Source organism: Xiphophorus couchianus, chromosome 24, assembly GCF_001444195.1.
Source record: "Xiphophorus couchianus chromosome 24, X_couchianus-1.0, whole genome shotgun sequence".
NCBI classification, from domain to species: domain Eukaryota; kingdom Metazoa; phylum Chordata; class Actinopteri; order Cyprinodontiformes; family Poeciliidae; genus Xiphophorus; species Xiphophorus couchianus.
The window spans coordinates 13,644,320-13,668,082 of NC_040251.1; the positions used below are offsets into that span (position 1 = coordinate 13,644,320).

The 23,763-nt window shown below is 38.9% G+C and overlaps 1 long non-coding RNA gene across 1 annotated transcript in view; it reads right to left on the bottom strand.

The window, feature by feature from the left end:
* The window catches only part of LOC114141242 (uncharacterized), a 29,056-nt gene extending 9,262 nt beyond the window's left edge, over positions 1-19,794 (bottom strand). The window contains exons 1-3 of the long non-coding RNA XR_003594803.1: positions 19,657-19,794; positions 14,730-14,904; positions 8,975-9,058 (exon numbers count right to left, since the gene is read on the bottom strand). This is a non-coding gene — a long non-coding RNA (uncharacterized LOC114141242). The remainder of the gene's footprint in view (positions 1-8,974; positions 9,059-14,729; positions 14,905-19,656) is intronic.
* Positions 19,795-23,763: the final 3,969 nt, after the last annotated feature.

The following is a 23,763-nucleotide window of genomic DNA, read 5'->3' on the forward strand; positions in this document are numbered from 1 at the left end:
AATAAACCAATAAATAAATGGATGATTAAAAAGAAAAACCAAAACAAAAGAAACATTTTAGCAGAATTCCAAGAATTTGTGCCTTGTCAAACTGCATGATGAACTTGTGATAGCGCTGCTGATAAGGACAACTTCCAGGCTGCTTTCTGAAAGGAGCAAATGCTCGGAGAGAGGCTCACGGTATTAATGGCAGGGACCATTTCAACTGCAGTAGTGCGTTGAAGCATAAAAAAAAAAAAAATTAAAAAAAACACAGATAAACTATCCACATTCATTCTGTATGCATGGCAAGAGCTCAGTCAATAGCAAGTGCTCAAGCTGTGTCTGCTTTGGTTTCCCATTATCTTTTTGAAAAATGTGAGAATAAATGTGACCTCGGGTTTTAGTAAGCTATCATAATACAGAAGCAGATACAGAAGCTGTCCAAAGTTATTATTTACAAGTCGACCTCCATGGAATTGTGCTAAACCAGTTGAGGCACTGAACTGAAAAACGTTTTATATTTATTCCTAGTTAAAGACTGTGCTCTAAATTTTCCTCTGCACTGCTTCTTATTTAGAGGATAAGTACAGACTACATAGCAGATACAGAGATATTACAGAGAAAGCACTCTATAAAGAAAATAATATCACAACCCCACTTTATTTTTTTCCTCTCACTTAACAGTTAAATTGCATCATTGTCTTGGATACTTGAGAATTTCCTGTGAGCCATCATACCTTTCTCAACCTCTATTTGTGGGTTTAATAATAATAAAAAAAAGGCTTGAAAGCTCATAACACATTTATCCAAAAATATAAATCCTCAAGTCTCTGTGATGAAACTGGAGTGGCTAAAAGGAAACGTATGTAATCGCTTCAAAAGGTCCTTGCTGTACGAAACATCTAATCGAAATCTCAATCCATGCAAGGTGGTGTTATTGACCTACAATTTTCCAATGGCAACTTGTCCAGATTGTTGTTTTATTAGTTGTGTGATAACTGCTGTTTTTAAAGTCTGGACAAGAGGGAAGAGTTTCCTATTTGAATCAGATCAGACGGAATGACAGGTAAAGGTGGTTAAGATATGGAGACAGCAGAAAGAGACATAACATTTATTACAAGTTTTTATGGTTGAGTTGGTAGAATTCAGTTATTTTCTCTATATGTTTTAACTGGGCATAGCATTGGTACTATACTTGACGTTGATGTGCAGATTAACCCTCTATATTTTTATTTTCTCTGTAGAAATTCACTGCAGGTCCTGTAGAGTGGAATTTAAATGCTACAGTCACAGGAGAGTTTGTTAATCTATCAACTGTGACAAACAAGCCATGAACATTGTTAATGTTTTTTGTGGTAGCAGCAGTTCTTAAATACATGTGTGATATTTATGCTTTTAATGCACAGATGTAGACTGGAAACTATTAATTGAACCCATAATTTCAGCTAAAAAGAAAAAAAAAAGAACAAATAAAAAGTGATGAGTTTTTATGTGCAGTCCACTGAAAATATACTGCACTTCTCCGTAGGCATGATTACACCCAATTACTTTCATCTAATAAATTACGAAATAGTGCTTGGCTTCCGTCATGAGTTAGGCGGCCTACACTCCCTCGCACTGAACAAATCATGTTTATTGAATCATTTTATCATCACTTTTGTTTTGTGACGCTTCACAATTTCACCCAAGTTTATATGTAGTTACAGATAATTATTTTTCTAGATAGAAAAGATTTAAAAAATCTTTTAAGTTTGTCAAACTTTTAAAAATCAATAGTCAACCAACATTGACTGCTGCAACAACAGTTTGAACTGATTAACTGGTGGTATAACAAAGTCCATCGTAATCATTGTATCCATACTGGTATCAAGTTCTTTGTCCTGCAGACATGACAGAAGCATACTGCACCTAATCACACTTAAACCAACAAGATTAACTTGCATTATTGAGATTGACTGTTGCTTGCTCTGGGGCTACTGGCCTTCATTAGCAGATGACAAAGTAGAAAGTGGGTGGCTATAAAGGTGACTTTTATAGCCACTTTTTTGTAGGGTGTTCAAAACCATGCCTGTTTGAGATGACTGTTCTTGCATGAAACATCATGTAGCTGTAAAGCACTCAAGCATTTTACAGTGTTTTCCATTTAAGTGTCATAGTGGGGAGGGTTTTGACCTTACTGTATGTGTATACACTGAAGGCAACACTTCTAACAGCATCCTGACTTTAAAGGAGACATCAAGACAAATCCCTCCAAGTTGCTTTGTGACATTGTTGGACGAGATGGCGACTTTAAAGAGGTGATGGAAGTGTTCTGAACTGATATGTTTTATAGGGTTTAATCAAATTGTATATGGCATACACTGTCTTCCACAATACTGACGCAAAGGAAAATAAGGGTCAGGGGGTTCTCTCCGTACCATTACTGTAATTAGATGGAATGTCTTTTTGCAAAGAGACAATCGGACAGAGGCTGTCACAGGAGTGTTGGCTTTCTTCTTTTGCATCAAAGAACAGAAGCCGTGGAGTCAGTGTTATACAAGAGCGGTCTAAAAGGCAAGGCTGTGCATCTTAATGTAGTATCACTAGTGGTGAACTAAATTAGATAGCAGTTGAGTTCATTTTCAAAAAGAGGCTGTAGTTACAGTGTCATCCATATTTAATGGAAACCCTGGAACATATAAAGAAAAAAAGCCCTTAAAATAAATGCTGAACATTACTTACTTTGTATGAGAGCAAAACAAACCTGGGTTCATGTCCAAACTTGCTCGTTTCATTTCTAGGCGTTTTACATTTTAGTTACTCTAAAAGTAGCTATGAGCTTCTGGTCAGTAGCAATAGCATGTTCTCTTCCTCATTTCAAGAATTGGCTAAGAAAAATGAGTTTTTGTTCTACACCACAGTGAAACGGTCATGAATTTGAAAATTCCTAGACACCAAGTCACTTTCTACCCATAAGTAGTGCATCATTTTCTGATTGATCACTAAAGTCTCAAACAAAAGCAGAATAACATTATCTAAAAAAAAAAAAAAAGCATACACACCTTGAGCTCCTGTCCTTAAACACCAAAAAACGTGATCATAGATAACAGGTAGCCTGGGTAGAACAACACAGCTGCAGCAATGGCTATCTACGGGCAAGTCATAACATTTATTTTTTCTTACTCTTATCTGTTTAAAAAAAAAAAAGTTAAAAGCTTTGTGCAGGTCTAGAAAAAATTAAAATGGACAGCACAGTGAAACTCTAATCAGGCCTTCAGCAATGTGTAAAGATCTGCTCCACAGTGAAACGGTCATGTTCAATAGCTAGGGGAAACCCTAAATTGGTGCATACATAATTATCTGTCTTATGAGTTTACAGCTGGACCCACAAGGGATTGACAGCTCTATCCCAAAACTGTCCCATTGATTGCTGGGATAAGTGCTGGTCTCAGTACAATTTCTAACAGAATAAACTATTACAAAAAAAAGTGACGACATACGTATTTTTTCTCTAATGTAAAAAAAAAAAAAAGATGCTTAAATGGAGAATGGCACCATTGCAACACGTCAGTGGTGCTTTGTTTATTTATGAGCAGGAGAAATTGCAACAATCTTCTCCAGGGATATTTCATTTGTGCTGGCCTGCTTTTAAATTATTCTGGTGCAACACTCAGAAATTTGTGGAAAGGAAGCTACACATGGGCAGCAATTTCTTCCAAAAACTGTAAAAGCACACCATTTCTTTTTGGTTTTATCAAACCATCCAGCCTAAAAGTCACAGTCTAACTTACCATAGTCTCAAGAGGAAGCTGTAGCTTCCTTGCTAGTTCATAAAGTGGACCAGCATCTTGCCTTCTCAGAAATAAAATATATCCACAGAGACACATAAAATACTGAGTAGATCAGCAGTATAAAAAAATACTCAATGTATCTGACTTGTGCAACAATGCTATGTTCAAAGTCACTCTGAGCTCTTTCTTTCCCATTCAGATCTATGTTTTCAGCAAAATGTCTAGATACCTAAATGCATTGATTTGATTGACTGAAGTGGGCCATGAGTGTCCATTCGACTAAACAAACAAAGCTTTCAGCTTTAGCTGCAGCTTCCTTTGATGGGAGGAATTATAATGGCTTTACCATTGTTTTTGAAGCTCTAAATATAAAACCCAAGCATATAATACATAAAAAATAATAATGCAAAAAACCACCTCAGTAAGTATCACTGCTTCATTTAGAAATCCTTACATGTACAAGCTTTAGTTCTTTGTGATGACAGCTTGGCTAATAATTTATGCCTTGTTGACAGAGTAGAGAGGGTAAGACTGAAAGAAACGGAAAATGGAACAAATCCAACTTGATTTAGTATTTTTGTTTCACTAGTCAGATTCCCAACCTCCACAACCCTTCATTAATCCTTCCCAAGCATCCACCGCCAACACCCCCACCATCCTCTGCTTCCTAGCAGAGTGAGACATACTAACAAGGAAAATAAGCTCACAAATACCTAAATGATTGGATTAAGGGAGAAAGGAGTGTGCCAAAGGTGAAGACAAGAAGCACCTAGGCATTATCCCAACTCCATAAACACTGCGAGCAATCTCCCGTTATGAGTTCCTGTTATGCACAGGAGAATAATAAGGCCGTCTCTTCTCAGCGGCGAGAACATTAATGAGTTTGCAGGGAAACAGTTGCAGAGGTTCAATAGCTGCACCTTCTTTTTTCTAGTGATGTGAGGGACCCCTTTCTTTCTGTTCTTATTCCTTTTTTCTATCTGTGGTAAGAAAACTCTTCACTGGGCATCAATCCCCTGAAAATACGATTAAGGTACTGACTCATCGCTTGGCCCATGGGGTGTAGTGACCAGAGCAGTGAGGCTGTTTGTGTGTGTGCAGAATTCAGTGTGTGCATCCATTCTCATTTGTCCATTTGTAACACACGAAAAGGCAGCAAAAAAAGCCCCCCAAAAACTGCACATCCATATACAACTGTAGGAAAGAAGAAAATAGGCAAATCCCTTTTTTGTCAGATTCAGTCGGATGGTTAAAGGTATGACTATCTGCACACGGATACCTTTGCCCCTACAACTTCTTTGCTTCCCACCCTTTTATCCGTAAAAATCTAAATGTAATAGTGGATGCTTTTTGTAGCACAAGGCCACACTATGTGAGGGACAGAGAAACTATAAGATGGCAGATGAAAACCGAGGGTCTAAAGGGTGCTTGATGTGTCTTAGTATGTCAAGTTGAATTTCCTGGACTGCAAGGGGAAATGAAAGGCTCCAGTGTGAAGATGATGGCAATTATAGCTCACTTAACCCCCCCGTCAAACAGTATACTGTACTTTGGAGGCACTTAAATTTGGAGTTTCAGGTGTGTTTCGGGTGTACGGAAAGAAACGTCTCAGAGAAGTGACAAACCCTGGAGTTCCTCTCTCCTTGATTACAAAGATCAGAATGCTGTGAAACAAAAGCTCTCGCGTCGCTGGCAACACTCAGTAAATGACTTGTCACCACAACGTCCCAATCTGTGTACAAAACCACATTATTGGTGACAAGTTGTTTTGTCTCGATTTGGTCTGCTGGTAAGCAGTAAACAATAGGAAAGATTTTACCATGGCAGCTTGACATCTCAAGAAGAAAAGACGAGTTCACTTTTGGTTCAGTTTGTTTTGACAAGTTACATAGAAGAGCTCAACGATTTGGGAAAAAAGGGAGAAAAACATTATTGTATGATCTTCAAAACTTTGCGACACATCTGATCAATATTTTTCACTCCAGGGAGGGGGGGGTGGGGCAGGCCGTCACCACTTCACAATGACATTTCAAAAGGGAAATGTTGTGCTTTAGTAGCTGTAATTTTGATCCACATGTCTGTTTGGTTAAAAAAAAACTACGTTTTGGTGCCTGGAATGGAGAAAACAAAAAAAGTGGAAAAAAAAAGAAGTATTACTAAAAGCAGTGTAGGACTTTATATGTTGACCTTGCAAAAGTATCTTCTTTATTAACCCTGACTTGCTTGTTTCTGCTGTAGAAAATAATTCCTCGATGAGGTCTGAGGACTTATGGTTCCAAAATTCCCATATGACTAACACAGTCTATGAAATCCAGTTTTCATGTTGGAAGACGCGCACTAAGTATGGAATAGCAATACTTTCTGCTCCCGACTGGGTTCATAAATTTTCATTCTAAACAAACATTGTCATTCAGAATGAAATGCATATACAAATGCAAACAACTGTGCCATATTATTAAACAAATGTGCATTTTGCAGTAGATAATATTTTAGTGTTTATATGCCTAAACAAGCACGCATGAAGGGAGCTAAAAAAAAAAGAAAAAGAACAGCATGGAAGCTGCCAGAGTTTGAATATGTGTGCTTGAATTATTCACCAGTCTGCTCAGAGGACCAACCCCGTCCCACCTCCCACCCTCATCCTACTTTTTCTTGCCTCTTTGGGAAGCGGGGTGATGCTAGATCAGATCAATCCTCACAGCTCTAAAGAAGTTGAGAAGATCTGGCCTGCTAGGCTGCCACTGCCTGAACCCCTGTAGCTGAACTCATCTTTTTTGTATGTTTTAATTATGAATGACATTTGCGGAGCAGCGGTGCTGCTCAATAGCTGCCAGAGGAGGACAGAGGTTTCTCTTCGCAGGCAAAATCAGTCAATCTCACCACCAATCAATCATCTATGAATCCATGGCATCCATGTCATTGGGGAAAAGTTTGTGAACTTAACACATTGATTCAAGGAACTTTTTGAGAGAAATTAGCCATTTCCATCAGTAACAAGATTTCAGGAATGCAAACATTTCCTTCTTGATAATCTGAGCTGGAAAGCTTTACATAAGCACACTTGGCACCACTCCTGGACCATCCAGTCTGCCACAAGCAGAGCATACAAAGCAAGCAGGCAAAGATAAGACAAAGTGACACGTTATGTAAATACAGATTTAGAAAAGCCAGGCAAAACCTGATAGCATCAATGATGCATATGTGACTCCTTAAGGCAATCAACTCTTTCCTCCACAGGGAACCAAATCCTCCCCAGATAAGATCTTCATTGGATCATGTCTGCTGAGTGATGGCCGATGTGACCACTCGGACAGAACGAGGCAGGAAGCAGGAGGAGGTGCTGATTAAGGGATGTGTGTGAGTGCTGAGTCAAGCTTCGTTTTTAGTGTGGCATTAAGATTTTATGGATATTACGGCTGCACTGTACAACAATTTTTACAACTCATATCCCAACTGGTGCTAAAGCAGTAATATATCATTGTAACGTATCATAAGCAGCCTTGGGAATATTAAAGGCCGGTTATGCTGCATCAATTTATAAAGACAAGAGAAACTTTATCCAGAGCTTAGACCTTGGGACTTTGTGCTTTGACACTGTGGTGTGAATCAGACTCATGGAGCCTCTTGTCCTTATTTGGAGTGAGATTCATCTGAGGACAGTGAGACATGAAAAGTCCGGAGGAGTGAGAGTTGCCAATTTTGTCCAGAACAGGGATAAATTTAGTATCGGAATGTCTCCAAAAATATTAAATATTTTTGTCAGAACCCTTCAGGCATTGCCCTGAAACTCACAATGTGCCTTGTATTTAGGAAAGTTTTTTCTTAGCGTTTGTCTTAGTTCAAATTAGGTATAAAATAATGGTTAAAATTTAATAAAAACATAAAAAATAAAAATATTACAAACAAGCTTACGTAGTGAATTAGCTATAGAATATGTATGGAAATGTGCATTCCTCTTCCCGTCATTAAAAAGAAGTCAAATATTTCCTAGCTTGGCTCAGTTAAGGATAACAGAATGATTTCCATTTGCTAAATCCTAGAAGAATAGACATTTTGTCAATATCCCAACAGCCAAGTGAGGTTTGTCAAAACATACTTAGGTTATATTCTAAGTGCATCATTATAAATTGGTATATCAACAAAAATACTACCTAAAAGAAAAAAAAAAATCAAAAATAGGAACAGATTCATGACATGCAGAGTGATATATTTCAAGCATTTGTTTCTTTTAATTTTTAGAATTGCAGCTCACAGCAAACGCAAAACAAAACAGTTTTTTAGAACTGTGGATTAACACTAAAGATTAATGAAAATGACATTAATGAAGAAAGCTTTGAGCTAATAATCTGTAGGCACAGGTCATCTCCGTTTTCTTTTACATGAATCTCTTCAAGCCACAGTTTTTCCCTCCACTTAACTTTCAATCAATATTCTTGTAAAAAAAAAAAGGCCTTTTGAGGACTATCCAATTTCTGCAGGATATTGTGGAGGGGGGAATACAATTTCTATGCTAAAAGTCCCTTTTAACAGAAATAAATACTTTATACATAACTTTGCTTGTAATTAATATATATGTAGTACTCAAGTCTAACTTTTTTGATGATATTCTAACATTAAAGTGAAAACGGTGTCATCTTCAGCTGTGAAAAGGAATAAGTGTCGACAATTACTAGACAAAAGAAAAACGTTGAAACGGATCAAACTAATTCAGTTATTTAACTGCATCTAAAGAAACTATTTTCCTTCCACTTCTGCTCCCACTGCAAGGTGTCAACACTGCCGCCAGTTTTCATCAAAAGTAGGAATATATTTGTTGAGCAAGCACTTAAGAAACCCACTTTTGCCATAAAACCTCAATTTACTTTGACGTTGCAGGACACAAGGTTTATTGCTCGAAGATTGCAGCAGATCCCCAAGGGCCTAATTACAGCTATCAAAGCAAAACTAATGGGTATGGTATCAAAGAGAGAATGCTTCATCAAGGACATATGACAGTGTGAAGGTCAGCATGCACCGTCACACTGCATCTCATCATCTTCAGTCGCTACCGCAGAATATGGATGACCCCAGAGCATGCTAATGGCTCATTCTGTTGTGTGGACGTGATGGTACTTTTTTTTTTTTCTTTCACTTTTTATCTCTCAGAGCTCGGCTATTTATTTTGATTGTGCGATTCACATTCAGGCACACAGACTCTCACTAAAAATTCCCGGTCCACCCACCTGCAGCTGGCGACACCCCGATGCATCTAGAGCAGGACAATTAGTAATCCATCACCGATGTTTGCAGTCTGGGTGGTGGGGGCTCTGGAGAAGAGGGGGATGAAGAGAGAGTACAATAGGGTGAGGTGTGTGAAAAAGAAACAGACAAAAACAAAGCGAACGGAATGGTGAGGAAATAGTAAACAAGGGTAAGAGGACAGCCGGGACAAACAAGTGTTTTGTTTTTTAATCTTTTGACTTGCAACTTCTTCAGTGTCTGTCTGCGTCTGGGAGGGTGTGCAAGACTCAGAGAAGATTACAAGTAATTTTTGCTTTAGCATGCCGAATGGGTGCAGAGCACCGCCCTGCATGCATATTAACAGTGTGTCATGTGCAAGCCTGCCTGCCTAGGAAAACTGTGTGGGACATGGAGGGATATGTTGCAGGGAGAAGGAGAGGAACAATAAAAAAAGAGAGAAAGATGAGCAGAAATGCAGGACAGATAAAGCCACTAGATGGCACTGTTGGGTGGTGAATTCACACTGTTGTATTTTCCTTCTCTCTTCCCTTTTCTAGGTCTCCGTTTCTTTCTCATGTTGTCTTTCTCCCCATCCTCCATTTCCCTCCATCCGTCTTTTTTACCTCCTCCACTTCTCCGCTTTTCCCTGTCACTCTTTCAGCACATGGCGTCCATGATGAAGCCAGTTATACAGCTGGGAATCCAACACACAGAACTGTAGTGTTTCCTGAATCAACGCTAGGTGCTTGAGGAGCCCAGAAAGCTCACCCAAGGACAGCGTCAGTCTGTTTAATTGACTGGCATCAATGTACGAACACTCACACATGCGTGGACAGATTTATGTTCACCATTACTACTTATATGCAACACATATAAAAAAAAAGAGCAATGCAATAATTTGGTAATAAAATGGATGCCTGCATCATTTCTTGGTGAGGGAGGTGAAAGACAGAACTGGATGAGTGCATAAACACCACTAATCAGAGAGCAAGTTCAATTTCCTCCAGGATGAGACAGGTGAAAATGGAAGCAGGAGTGGACATGTTGCCAATGTGGTAAAAGTCAACGGTACAAGAGTGATTATGTGAAAATAAGGATACAACGGATAGTTCAGTCTGAAACCGAGACCATAGTTTGCTATTCAGTGTTTTTCAAAAGAAATCATGAGGCCTGTGTGGTTTATTCAAGTACCCAGTCTGAATGACTCGTTTGTTGAAGAAATGTTTTGCTACAATTACAGTTGCAAGTCTGTGGGATATGTCTCTACTGGTTTTGTGCATCTTGTAAAAACACTCAAGTGTAGACAAAATAATTTGAGAGCATTCATGCATATTGCACAACGTTTTACCAAAGATCAAGTCAGGAAATTTACTGAGACGCTCCAACACATGGATATGCTTTCTTCTACACTAATAGTAGGGGTTTGTTGTCATATTGGGAAGTTTCCAACATCTTTTTGAAGGACTGTCCTGTATTTAGCTCCAGATATCTTTCCATCAACTTTAGCCACCCTCTACGTTTCTGCTGGAGTAAATACATAAGTATACATAATCCTTACCATTAAATTATTTCAGTCTATGTCCATTTTTTCCCCCAATTTTTAATTCATTCAGTGACTGCAATATGAATTGTTATGGATATGTTGAGCATACAATTATAATGGTGTTTTCAAATCCAACTTATCAACAGCTGCAGTTGAAAGCCGCTGGGGCTTCTGCCATTGTTTTACAGTCCTATTGTTGCTGCTTCTACAAAACCAACATTACACGTATCTATTCTTTCACCTTAAGGATTTACTTCCCTTAAAATGAGAATTTAGTTAGTTTTTTTTAGGCCCCACTGCTAGAAAGCCCTCTTGGATATCCCCCATTTACAACCACATTTATTTCTGGCCTTGGATCTATTCTGGGACTCGATCATTTTGATAGAGGATAAGGGCTGGGCAGATCCCCTGGACAACAGAGCAGAGGAGTCCTTTGCCAAACTGTACGTCTAGACATCTAATTCAAATATGACGGAGTGAGTGATGGCTTTGCCCATGGATGAGATTGAGTGCAGGCATGGTTTTTTCCCCTTTTTCTTGGTTTGCTGAGAGCTCAAATAGAGGAATAAGCTCTGTGACAGATTTAGATAGTCAGAAGAGATACTGACAGCCAGGGCCCAGATTTGTAGCTCAATATGTCATTTTCTGTTGATTTGAATTTTGTTCTAGAAACTGCAATGACTATTGAATTAGTTGTTCTTGTACATTTTCAGCCGTTCCAATCTTAATAGAGAAAAAAATACACAGATGGTTTACAATCTGTAGCAGATTTATTACCATTCCACTCACAACTACACTGCCTTTATTCGAGGAAGAACAACCTGTTATTTGTCTCATCTCTGTGTAAATGCAAATATAACCAAGGTGTAATTTGGTGTAATGTCCAAAAATCTTAGGGGGGAAAAAATACAACAAAACAGTTTAGATCATCTGTGATGCAGCTGTGTCTGCTGGGGGTTTCAAAATAATTTTTCATCAATAGAAGATGATTTGTTCATGTACCTGCTGCAACTTCATATGTTGGTCAATAAAATGTAAAATTAACTCAGAATATCGTCCTGTATTTTATATCTCCCGATCAACATGCTGCAATGCTGGGATGCAGACATGAACATGCCCTTTTGCCTCTGGAAAAAAGAGCCCTTCTGAAATCTTTGAGGGTTTTTTTACAGTGTATTGTGTGGCAAAATGAGAAACATTTGAAGAGGTATGATACTTTTCAAGGAAGTGCATGTCTGCTTCATCTTATATAAGCCAAGAAGGTTAACCCTTTAGATATAATAATCAGATTCAGTCTCCCCATGACATCAGATTTATCGTTGTACTTGTCAAATGGTAATTTCTTAACCCAAGCTGCTCTGACATATTTGGTGGTGAAAAGTCCAATGTGGCATTAAATGTCTACATATTTTCTGCACATAAATCTTGAATATTTATGCATTTTCTTAGCTACAGAAATTAAAATTAAAAAAAAAATTGCGATCGACAGATTGAACACTTGAAAAATAAATTCCAAAAATTATCCCACTCTCCATGGCAATTGCTTGTTATTCATCGACACGCACACTGTACATAGATATACACATACATACATAGCACTTGCATGGATCATCATAGTTGTATTGAAAATGACTGCTTTCTGAAAGTTTTTTCAACAGTGTCTCCTTGAATATTGTTGATTCGTTTACTCATTTGACCCACTCTCGCCCTCCCGCACCTACATTCCTCCACAACATCCTTAATACTCTCTCCACAGAGTTGTAAGTAGCCTTCTGTGGTCACCCTGGGTCAGCCTGGTTTGTTGATTTAATCCTTGTCTGATGTTGTCTCAAGCTCACGGCCTGACTCAAATGATTGTAGCGCCGACTGACCGGACCTCTCCGTTCGGCTGCCTGATAACACCTCTCCTTAGAGCCCGCCAGTTCGATTTGATCGAGAAAGCTGATGAGAGGCAGACACAGCCAGGTATTGCTATTTACCTAAGATTATTTTAAGAAGCAGCCAAGGTTGAGTGCGATGGACTTATCAGAAGCAAGGTTCACCATGAATTGCTGAAACTGTGTCTAAAGTGTGATATGGTGGTAAAAAACAAAAGCAAAGCTCTTATTGCTCTGTCAACTTCATTTTACACTCCAAATGCCATATTTGCTTCTAAAACAGAATCTATAAATGAATTTGTACTGCAGCTGCTTTAGATATTTTACAGTCAGCTTCATCGTAATATAAATGAGGCATAAATAACGATTCCTACACATTTTCAAAGATAGAATTCTGTATTTTTCCAGACTCAAAACTCCAATGTTCTTAGTCCTTCCAAGCTTAATTCTATAAATAAGTTTACTACAGAGGTACACATTTATATGTGGAAACTGAGAAAACATAACAAAAAAAGAAAAACTAAAAAAAGACAGATGATGGACAGAGAAAGGATGACAACACAATTAAATTCATGAATGACAAAAAGATTTTAAAAAAAAACAACTTATGTAAGGACATCTAGATGGATTAAAAAAAATGATGGACAAAAAGATGTAAGGGCAAATAGATGAATGAGAAAACATTATAAGGACAATTTGATGGAGAGATAGAAGCAAATGAACAAACGGTGATTGGATGGTTGAACAGAAGATGGACAGATTGATAGTTAAAAACAGAACTTTTATGAACAGCTGACAAAAGGTTGGATAAAAGTTAATGATAATGTGATAAAAAAAAATATGTTAAAACACATTTTCCAACATTTTATCCTCCCCAATTTCTTTTTGATTATTCTTTTCCCTTCCCAACACCGAGAACACCGACTAAAATCCCAGACTTTTCCACTATGCTCGACATGAATTTTTGACTGTACTCTTTTATGCTAAACTATTCATCACTGGTTGCTGCCCAGTGGAAGACGAGCCCACTGCTGGAGGGCATTGAGCAGTTCCGCAACAGAGGTGGGTTAGATACCAGTCCCAACGGCGTCTCACTAGTGGCTGTTACGGGGTGGGCAAAAAATTATTAATTCATTTCACCCATCCAGATTTCAACACTCTGGCGGATCAGAGTTGACAGCTGCTTGGTCAGAGATGGACTTCTGTTGGCAAAAATGATGCCCTCCCCAAATTGCTACAGTTTAATCTAACTGAATGAGTGAAAGCTCAAACTCACTGTCCTGCTTAAGAATTTGCACTTTTAGTTTTATCTACACGTGTGTGTGCGAGAGAGAGAGAGAGAAAGAGAGAGAGAGAGAGTTGCATTGCTAGCGAGTGTGTACTGCTTCATTTTGGTAATGGAAATTCTGGGAAGCCTTTAGTAGTTGCCACTGGTAATGGAATGAGAACGTATGTATAATTTAAGGCTCCACTTCAGGCTCCCAAAAGGCACACACACGGTCATAGCCTAGCAAGCACACACATCCACAAGGAGCTTAATCACTTTCAGTGTTTCCTCATCTGAGTGAGTGAAAGCAGCACTAATACAGAGCTCTAGTTTCAGCTCTCCTGGAGCCTCAACATCTTCTGTGCTTATCTAGGCCAACTGGCAGAATAAGCAAAGACTGCACAGAAATACTGTGAGCTTAGAAATATTGATATACAGGAGCATTTAAGATTTAATGGCAAAAAAATTAGCCATGGCATTGCGATCATTAATTTCAAAGTAGATTGTGACATTGATACATCTGCAGGCTTCCCCAAACTCTTCAACAAACTTTGGACTCAACAACCTGAAAACCTAAGATATGTACAAACTGATGGCTTCTTTATATCAGAACCACAAACTTCCCTGGCACCCATAGTTTACATCACCTGGTTTGTCAGCAATACAATTTCTTAAACAATCCTGTTGCTCTGATTTTAATTAATCAATATTTGGAAGCATGGCCATTCACATACTTAAATGCAGTCCAAGTATTCAGTTTAGACAGATTCTAAATATATGGATATCTCTGCATTCAGACAGTAAACTAATTCAACCAAACCTTTTACTAATGATTTAATCAATGAAAACAAGCCTGTAAAACAACACTGTATTATCAAAAAGACAATAGCTATACTGATTTCAGATTAAACTGTACCAAGAGTTTAAGGAGAATTGGTGACTGCCTCAACGTCCCCTTTAATTTTGCAGAGGAAATAAAAGGTAGAATGAATTCAGTGTCTTAGGACCACTTCTGATCCATCAGCTTTTAACGCGAGAACAATCAGAGCTAGAGCTGCCAAGTGGCTTACCTTGGGTTCGTTGAGTGGTGTATTCAGTAGAATCAACTGTGCCTTCTCCGCATGATGTTCCATCAACCCCCGTGTCTTTACTGCAGGAAGAGTAAGTTTTTTCTGCCTGGGGTCACTGGGAGACTGGGAAGTGCTGGTTCTGGCCCTGATCGTTGGATGTCTTGGTGATTCCTCACTTTGGAAAAAGTTTGACAAAGAAAAAAATGCTATTAAAGTTACCAAGTGACAATGGACATGTGATTCAGTGTTGCAGAAAAGTGGAATCTTTCACAATTCCACACAAAAATAAAGAAAAAAAAACATTTATTGCTACAAGGATGAGCAGCTGCGACCATTACGTGGTTAGGCAAGTCTTTGAGGGATGCTGGTTCTTTGAGTCAAAACACTTTTCATCTTCTTGGAAGAGAACACATTTGTGGAAGAAAACATCAAGAGGTCTGATTAGACTATCAGATACAGACTTGGAGTCATGTATAAGAGCTATATTACATTTTCCAAACCAGATTAATGAAACTACATATAGAGAAGTAGATGTGTGCAATACTGCATATTTTTGAATGCATCAAAGTAGAAAGGCCACATTGACTTAATAATAACATAACCAGTGTTTGTTTGACTTATATAAGCAGAATTTAAAGTTTCACTGAATGTGCTTTTCTTCCAAGTAAGCATATATATTTTAAAGGGATATTGCCAAAAACAGATGTGGTGTATAAAAAGTCAAATATGATGTTTGTGTGAGCTGCATACACCACGTGCTGAGTTTGTGTTGGAGTTCAAATCAGTAAAATATTGCAAAAGAAATAAACTTTTTAGTGCATGGAGCAAGAGAATGCTTTGCTATAGCCTGAAGCATTTGCATAATTTCCCATTGAAAACATCAAGGAAGACGTATGTCAGTACAAAGTATACTGTCAGCACCATTTGTACACAAAAAGCTCTCCATATTGTTGCTCCATTTCGCCCTTTAATTGGTATTTGCCCGACGACATTTCAAAACACATTTGACTGTCATATCATTAACATCCACTCGGTTTCCTTCTGTTTGTGTATGCAATTTGCATTTGATTTCTACCAGTCAAGCTATAATTTACACAGGGCCACGTCCGATGTGAGCGTGTGTGGCAGAACGCCAAGCGATGAGTCAGGACATTATAATGACTGGGCGGCATTGTGAGGGAAAAAAATGGTTTTTGTACCTTCATCCTTGTCAAAACAGCTCCATTGTGTCTTTCCTCTGAAGATGAAAGTTGGCAGACTAAGAAAAGAAGCCATACAGCAGCTTTGTGTCCTTTTCTGTCCATTCTTCACCTGTTTTTTTGTGTATTAGCTGCCCTAACAATGGAGGTGAAAAAGCAATCATTACAGCCATCTGAAATGGAAGGAGTGGAGCCTTCATCTCTGGCATGTTTGTTTCCAGTTATGAAGTAGTGTTTCATTCCAGGGGGAAAAGCTATCAAAGTAAAAATTGGTCCCCTTTAAAAAAAAAATTTAAAAAATGTCTCTTAAACCATTTACCAAAAATTATTTGCATACAATTTTGGTTCAACTTTACATGACAAAATCCACTAAATAGATTTTCTGACAACATGAAGTTGAATCTCTAAGGACAATGTTCAGTGTTCCATTTTTGCCCATAATATCCTAAGTACCCTAAGTTTAAGTGCACTTAGGATACTGTCTGACCCCCACAAAATTTGAATAAAGGGACTCAAAACTGATAATGACAGTTATGGAGTGGCCTAATCAAAGTCCAGACTTAAAGTGAAAATCTATAAAGGAAAGTGGACCTCTTGATAACATCAAGTGAAACACAACAAAATATGTTTTAGGGGTGATTATTTTTTTAAATGGTGGGAAAAAGTCAAAACACAAAAGTCTACTGGGAGAATGCAAACGGTAGCATGAGGGGATAAATACAGAACAAGTAGAGCGGGAAAATATAGATGCAAGACTATGACCAAGAGAGCGATGGATGAATGAAGGATGACTTGAGAGGCGAGACTGCAAGGAAGTTTGGGTCATTCTTCCACTTCTATGGTAAGCATGTCATTTCCTTCTGGCTTGTGCTGCTGGTGGTAACAAACCACCCTCATTCTACCCCTCCCTCTAAGCCTACAGCCACTTCTACCAGCCTTTTGCATTTATCCAAACAGACAAACGCTCTCCTCCTTCTATTAATCTCTCTTTCTTCCCATGTTAGCGCAGGGGTACCCCTCGAGACCGATTACTGTGGTCTGCACATGCAAACACGTCATTTTCAGAATGTGTGGAAGCACAATACCCCGCCCCTCACTCTCCTACTTTTCTTATTTCTTTCGCTTCCTCGATTTGTGGCAGACATTTGCTGTAATAAAGTAAATGAGGTTGGGAAATGGCAAGACTCAAGGTGATATTTCAGCAAGCCACTCCCCAGAAACAAGAGAGTGGAGGGAGTGCCTGAATGAGATGTGCATGAGATTGTGTTTTATGTGAATTGTGTGGGCTGGGAGCTTATTACAGACAGTATAGGCTATCCTTAAAAACTTCAAATGCATGCAAAAGTAAAATAAAAGAGATGACAGATGTGCAAAGGCAGCAGCATAACGCCTTAAAACGTATGCCACCAAATTTGCTTGCAAGAGGATGGAGTGCATTTATCAGGGGCAAACAGAAATACTACAGGCATGTAACATAATTTTAACATCAGAAATCGACTGATCACAGGATAGAAAAAAAAATGATGGGAAGAAAATTGGATCCATAGCATATGTTAATAAAATCTTATTGTCATCCAGGTCAAACAGAGCGCATATTCACACATCAATAACTATGAATAGGAACAAGTATCTCAATATAACCTAGTCTAGCCAAGACTATGCAGATATATTTTTTATTAACATAAATCAATAAGATTGTATTAAATTCAAAAAGTTTAACCCACAGAATAAATGCACATAGAAAATTACCTCTTTAAATATGTTTCAAGTGGTAATTTGGATTACAATGCTTTACAACTAATCAAAACAAAATGTATGCTTCCCCAAAACATATTATACTTGAATATAACAGAAAAAAACTTTGTAAGTTTAGTCAAGTTATGCCTTACACAATTTTGGGTAAAAATGCTGATTTGGCAGTTGTCAAGTCACTGAAGCCCTCCACAAGGAAGATAAACTACAAAAAGGTCAAAGCTATGCAAGCTGGCTGCTCACAGTCTGGAACCCAAAGACATAAATGAAAGGAGTGGAAGAACTGAGTGGCAGAAATAAAATTTAGCAGAAAACGGTACACTGCAGAAAGACTGCAGAATTGAGAGGCTTGGCCTGAGAGTTTGGGAAGAGGTGCAGCACAGCGTCAAGAGCCATCACACACACATATCCAGGACATGAGACACAACCGTTTGATTTCTTGTGTTAAGCCGACCCAGCATCAAAAATATCAGAATCTCCTTACTTAGGCAAATGGGAAAAAATGGATGGATTGTGAGAAAGAAATGTTTTGACTAGACCATTTACCAACTGAAGGAAGAGTAGAGAGGCACAGAATCCAAGTTGGTTATGGGCCAGTCTGATGTTTACATGATCTAATATTCTTCTTATAAGCAAATTTGACATCCTGAACACATCATAACAACAGGCTATTCATCTCAATAACATGCTGCATTGATGCAGTAACATTTTCAAAATGAGCCCCAACATACTAGTGTACGGACTTTGCTTCATAATCTTCTTAAGGATAAAGTTTTGTGCAATTTTCTTCCACTCAACTTTCTACAACTATGATTGGATACATAATTATTTAATTTGACTGCCAATAGAATAGCCACAACATTTCTGTACTTGTGATTTGTTAGCATAATCAATTGAAATATATCACTTATGAATATATGCATATATAATTTTCAGTTTTAGGAGCCATAAAAAAAATACATCTACACAAGAAAACCAATAAGTATAGAATCATTTTAAAAAGTCTATTATTAATAATTTTAGTCCAATCTAAAATCTACAACTGAAAATCATTTTTTAAAATGGCTGAATTAAGTCAATTAATTCAGCTATCTCAGCGTTAAGAAAATTGTCCATTTTATAGCTTAAACTGATGCAATATATTTTTTTAAACAGCTGCTGTCCTTGTCCCTGTCCTTGCACTCGCTGCTAGCCATGAACTACTGCTATTATGGATATTGTTTTAATTCAGCAGGCAGTTAAACAGAGACACATAAACCAAAGCAGCCATCAGAATCTCCTGACTGAAAGGTCATCACCACCCTGCATTCAAACTAAGCTCCGGTTTATCAATTTGTGGTACTTTTAGCTTACAGGGCCAGAGAGTGAAAAATGGGTACTCACTTTCACATACCATCATTTATAAAACACAATGGTGGTACACTTAAAAGCTAATTCAATTAATTTCACTTATCAGAACCAGTTCTGATTTTCTACCATCAGAGTTGGTCTGACAATAGAATAGAGCAAAACACTGAGAATATTTTTACTCAGTGAGTGGACATGACTCTTCCATTACATCAACTTAATAACAATAATAATAATAAAAACTTATGTCTTTATTGGTGTCTTACCAGTCATCGAATTTCCTTTTACTTCAGTAAGTGCTGACACCCATGCAAATATTATTGTTAAACCCATGTTTTGTATTCTAAATCTAGTATAAATATTTCCAATAAAATATCAGGACTACTATCTCTATGTTTGTTTTAAAGTCAATAATACAGAACTTGAATCTAAACAAATTCTTTTTAATGGTTTCATTACTTGATTCTCGTATTATGTCGACTTTATAATTCTAAAATTATGACTACATTCTCGCAATATGACTCTACTTCCTTTTTTCCTTGGCATATTCCAATACTCCGACATACGTTTCTCACTTATTAAAAACTATCTTCTTGCACTTTCTTCCCATTGAAAGTCATAAATGTTACCTCTTTTCCAAACAGTGAAATCATCTCCAAAATTCGAACATCCCATTTCGTTACCAATGTCTTTAAACATATTATACATTCAGTTTCCTTCTTCTCAGTTCTCTACTGTTTACCAGCGACAAAACTGCACAGGTGGAGCTCATCAGCGCAATCACGGCAGCACGCCTTTCCAGATGGTGCATTCACTGCTTCAGGACATTTGAGTACCAAAACAACACAGATACACCACGCATAGTTTCCTCAACAACACCAGTCCAGCTGCAGTATGCCATATATATATATATATATATATATATATATATATATATATATATATATATATATATATATATATATATTTTTTATTTTTTTTTTTGTCAAAACTGTCACTATGTCGTGGCAGTATATGTGAGACAGATAACCTGTGAAAAGCTACCCCACCGCATCGTTGCTGGTCGAAAACTACCAAAGCCAGGAGGCTCATCTTAGCACTGTCAATCAAATTACATGACCCTGACCGCGCCCCCATGCGGAAGTAGAGCAAAAAGTGTTATATTTCATCCTTACTGACCGCCAGAGTCGGTGCTTAAAGCACTGAATGATCATTCGTGCTCATGCACAGGCCGAGTATCTCATACCAACATGGTCACGACGAGTGACCCTGGGTGACACCGGTAAGTCTATATAGTCACGTGACAATGACAGCTCAGGCCATTTCAATCTTCTCGCATGCAGGTTGAACAGGTGATAAGACAATTTGTTTCTTTGCTTGTCGCTGGTAGTCTCATCTCGCCCTCCAGAGGCTGGCAAGCTCCTCTTTGATACAACGTTTGTTCTTCGATTGGTAAGTTGTTTTTCTTTTTAATCGCGGGTAGCGTGTTCACTACCCGTGTCGAATTTTCCTTATTGCTGATGGTACGGTGTTAGTCGATTCCGACCAGCTTGTTTGCTTGTTTGTTTAGCCGTATCCGCTTGGAGTTGTATTCCAGCCGTTTTTGGGCTTACTTTTGTTTATATTGTGCAGCCGTGCACAATGTAAACACGACATTGTTTACATTGCCGTGTAAACAATGCCGTTTACATTAAGCTGCACTCACGGTTGAGTGCAGTCGCCTCTTTGAGTATTGCAACAGTGCTCGGTTTGTATTTTTTCTGTAGCTACTGTAGTCATAGTGGTCCTTGCAGCATTGTACGCTGCTGGGGAACCCATGGTGGGGATTTCAGCTCGACCTGACCTCCTCAGCTCAGATGGGTCAGCTCAGTTGCTGGACCTCTCTCATTTCTGATCCATGGGTGGTGTCTACATCAACTCGTGGTTACATGCTACAGTTCTGCCATCGCCCTTCTGTTCCTGGTCGAGTCAGGATGATGCTGATTCGCCACCAGGTAAGAGTTCAGGTTTTGAGCCATGAGATAGATGCCTTGCTGGCCCACTGTGCAATATTGCCTGTCGACCCCATGCTGGATCCAGAGGGCTTTTATTCAAAGTACTTTTTAGTCCCAAAAAAGACAGGCACACTTCACCCAATTTTGGACCTGAGAGGTCTGAATGTATTTCTGAAGACTATTCCTTTCCACATGTTGAGCATCAGGGATGTGAGTCAGACAATCTCCCCAGGTGACTGGTTCACCTTGGTCGACTTGGGGGACACATACTTTCATGAACCGATTGCACCACACCATTGGCAGTTTCTCCGCTGTGCATTTAAGGGCAAGCGTTTTCAGTTCAGTCTTTCTCTGTCCCCATGTGTGTTCACTCAGTGCGTGGCTTCGGCCCTGTATCCCCTGCAGGCCAGCGGGTTTAAGATCCTGCCATACTTGGACGATTGGCTGATCTGTGCACCCACAGAAGCTCAGGCGGCCGCAGACACACAAACGTTACTCAATCACATAGACTTGCTGGATCTTCGTGTGAACTTGCAGAAGAGCAATCTAGTTCCATCTCAGGAAGTCACGTTTCTTGGGAACATGATGAACTCCCTCATCATGACTGCTTGGCCGTCACCTCAGCGTGCCGAGGGCGTCCTGCAAATGCTGCCCGCCTTTCTGCCTGGCCGTCCTCCTCACTTTATTGCTTACTTTCTTTTGTTGGGAAGGCTGACTGCTACTGCTACAGTAATACCCCTGGGACTGTTGTCTTTGTGAACACTACAGATATGGCTCAACAGCGTGAAGCGTGAAGACCCATCTCGTACACTGCACTGATGCAGGAAACTGCTGGTGTCTCCTCAATGCCTTTCATCATTGGCTCAGTGGCAAGATGCAGTGTTTATGACGAGGGAGGTTCCACCGGTTCACTACCTTCTCTGATTGGTTGTTCTTAGCTCACATCTTTGATTGGTTGTTCCTAGCTTGCACTGGGAGAAGGCTGTTATTTTGTGTCTCAAACCATATTGTCACAATAGGGTGACAGTTTCACCAAATATGTAAAAATGTTTTTTTTTTTTTTGTACAAGTAACAGACTGCAGCTTTAACAATGATTACAATCAATCAATCAAGACTCACAGGTAGCTTAATAAGAGGTTCTTTCTTTACCCACTTGACCCTGAAGATGAAGCAGCGACCCTTTAATTTCTTATCTGCTGTCACAAAAGCTTAGTCTTGAATTTTCAGAGGGATGCTGAGAGGCCAATTGTTGGATGTCTTCTGCTGCATGCCTCTTCAGAGTACTAGCCAGACTTTACACTCAGATAAATTAAGCTCATATAATAACCTCAATAAAATTAATTGTTGGTCAGTTCTTCATTTTGATTTATGCCATTGCAAATCAAAATTTAATTGGATAAAATTTACCATCACTGCAGACTGGCCTCCCTATACCATGTATATCACATCACTGAAGTGTAAGTATAGAGTATTGCTAATGTCTTCTGTGGATAATGGCTCTCATTGTGGTGACCATTGAAAGCAACTTTGCAACCCTTTATAGACCATCAAGGATAATGATAACTTTATTTCTCTTGTTTTCATTTGTAGATGATGTGTAACATTGAGATATTTAAGCCTGTTTCATGCTGTCACACAGGTTCTACTTAGGTGACTGCTAGATTTTACGAATCTGTTTCCGATTAGTACTGGGTGTGGCCAGCAAAACTAAACTTGATGAGGCTAATACTTATTTACAACACTGTTGGATTGCTTCTGCTTGCATGAAATAAAGAACCACAGCACAGCCAACCTGCAGCTCTTAGCATTCAGGCATAATTATGCATGAATCTTCTGGAATATGCCATTTGTAACAATTACGCTGAGATTTGGATGACAGTGGATGGCACAATAATTAGACAACAGAAGAGAAAATAGAGAGTGAGAAAGAATTGAGGCGGAAGACTTACAAACAGAGACTGGGTGAGTTTGGATGGGGGGGGCAGAGGAGAAATCATTATTTGGCTTGTCCATCAGTGAAGCGGGCGGCCTGTGTGTGTTTTCTGGGCATGCAGCTTCAGTCGCTCCCCCTCAAAGTCTTTTTCAATAATGTAAATGTCCCTCACTAGCAGGCCCGTCTCCTCCTTGCTCTTAATTGTTTTTGGCCTGTTATGCCTTTGCTCCCTCGTGACTGTGTCAGTTGCCTGCTCCTGTTTACTTTGCTTGTGTCTCAATTGGTTCAGATAACTGCTTTGCATAGATGGTGCACGTGTTTGGGAATACGTGCCCTTTTTTTTTTTCTTCTTACATATGTATATGAGAGTGCACATGTAAGCTGACAGGGAAAAATATAAGTCATGACACAAACCTTGAAACCAGCAAGAGGCAGATCTGAGGACAACACCAGCAGCAGGAGACCAAAGTAAAATGAAACGACACAGGGGGAGAGGAGAGCAGCTTCATGCTACAGAAACAGTCTGCTTGTGCACTGCCTTGCACATATATTCATACTCCGGAATCATTTCACATTCAGGCATGTTGCAAACCAGAAATTTCCCTATGTTTTTATTGGATTTTTTTTCATGATAGAAGACAAAGCTAAGTCCTGAAACAAAATGCACAACTTTGAACATCTCACAGAGGACTCCTTAATCCGTCAACGATGGGCTGTGCCGCGAGACCGTTAATCGAAGAAACAGTCCGGAGGCTCACCGTAAACAGGTGAAAGCAGGTGCTTTAGTCAGTGTTGTGTCCACAAGGTT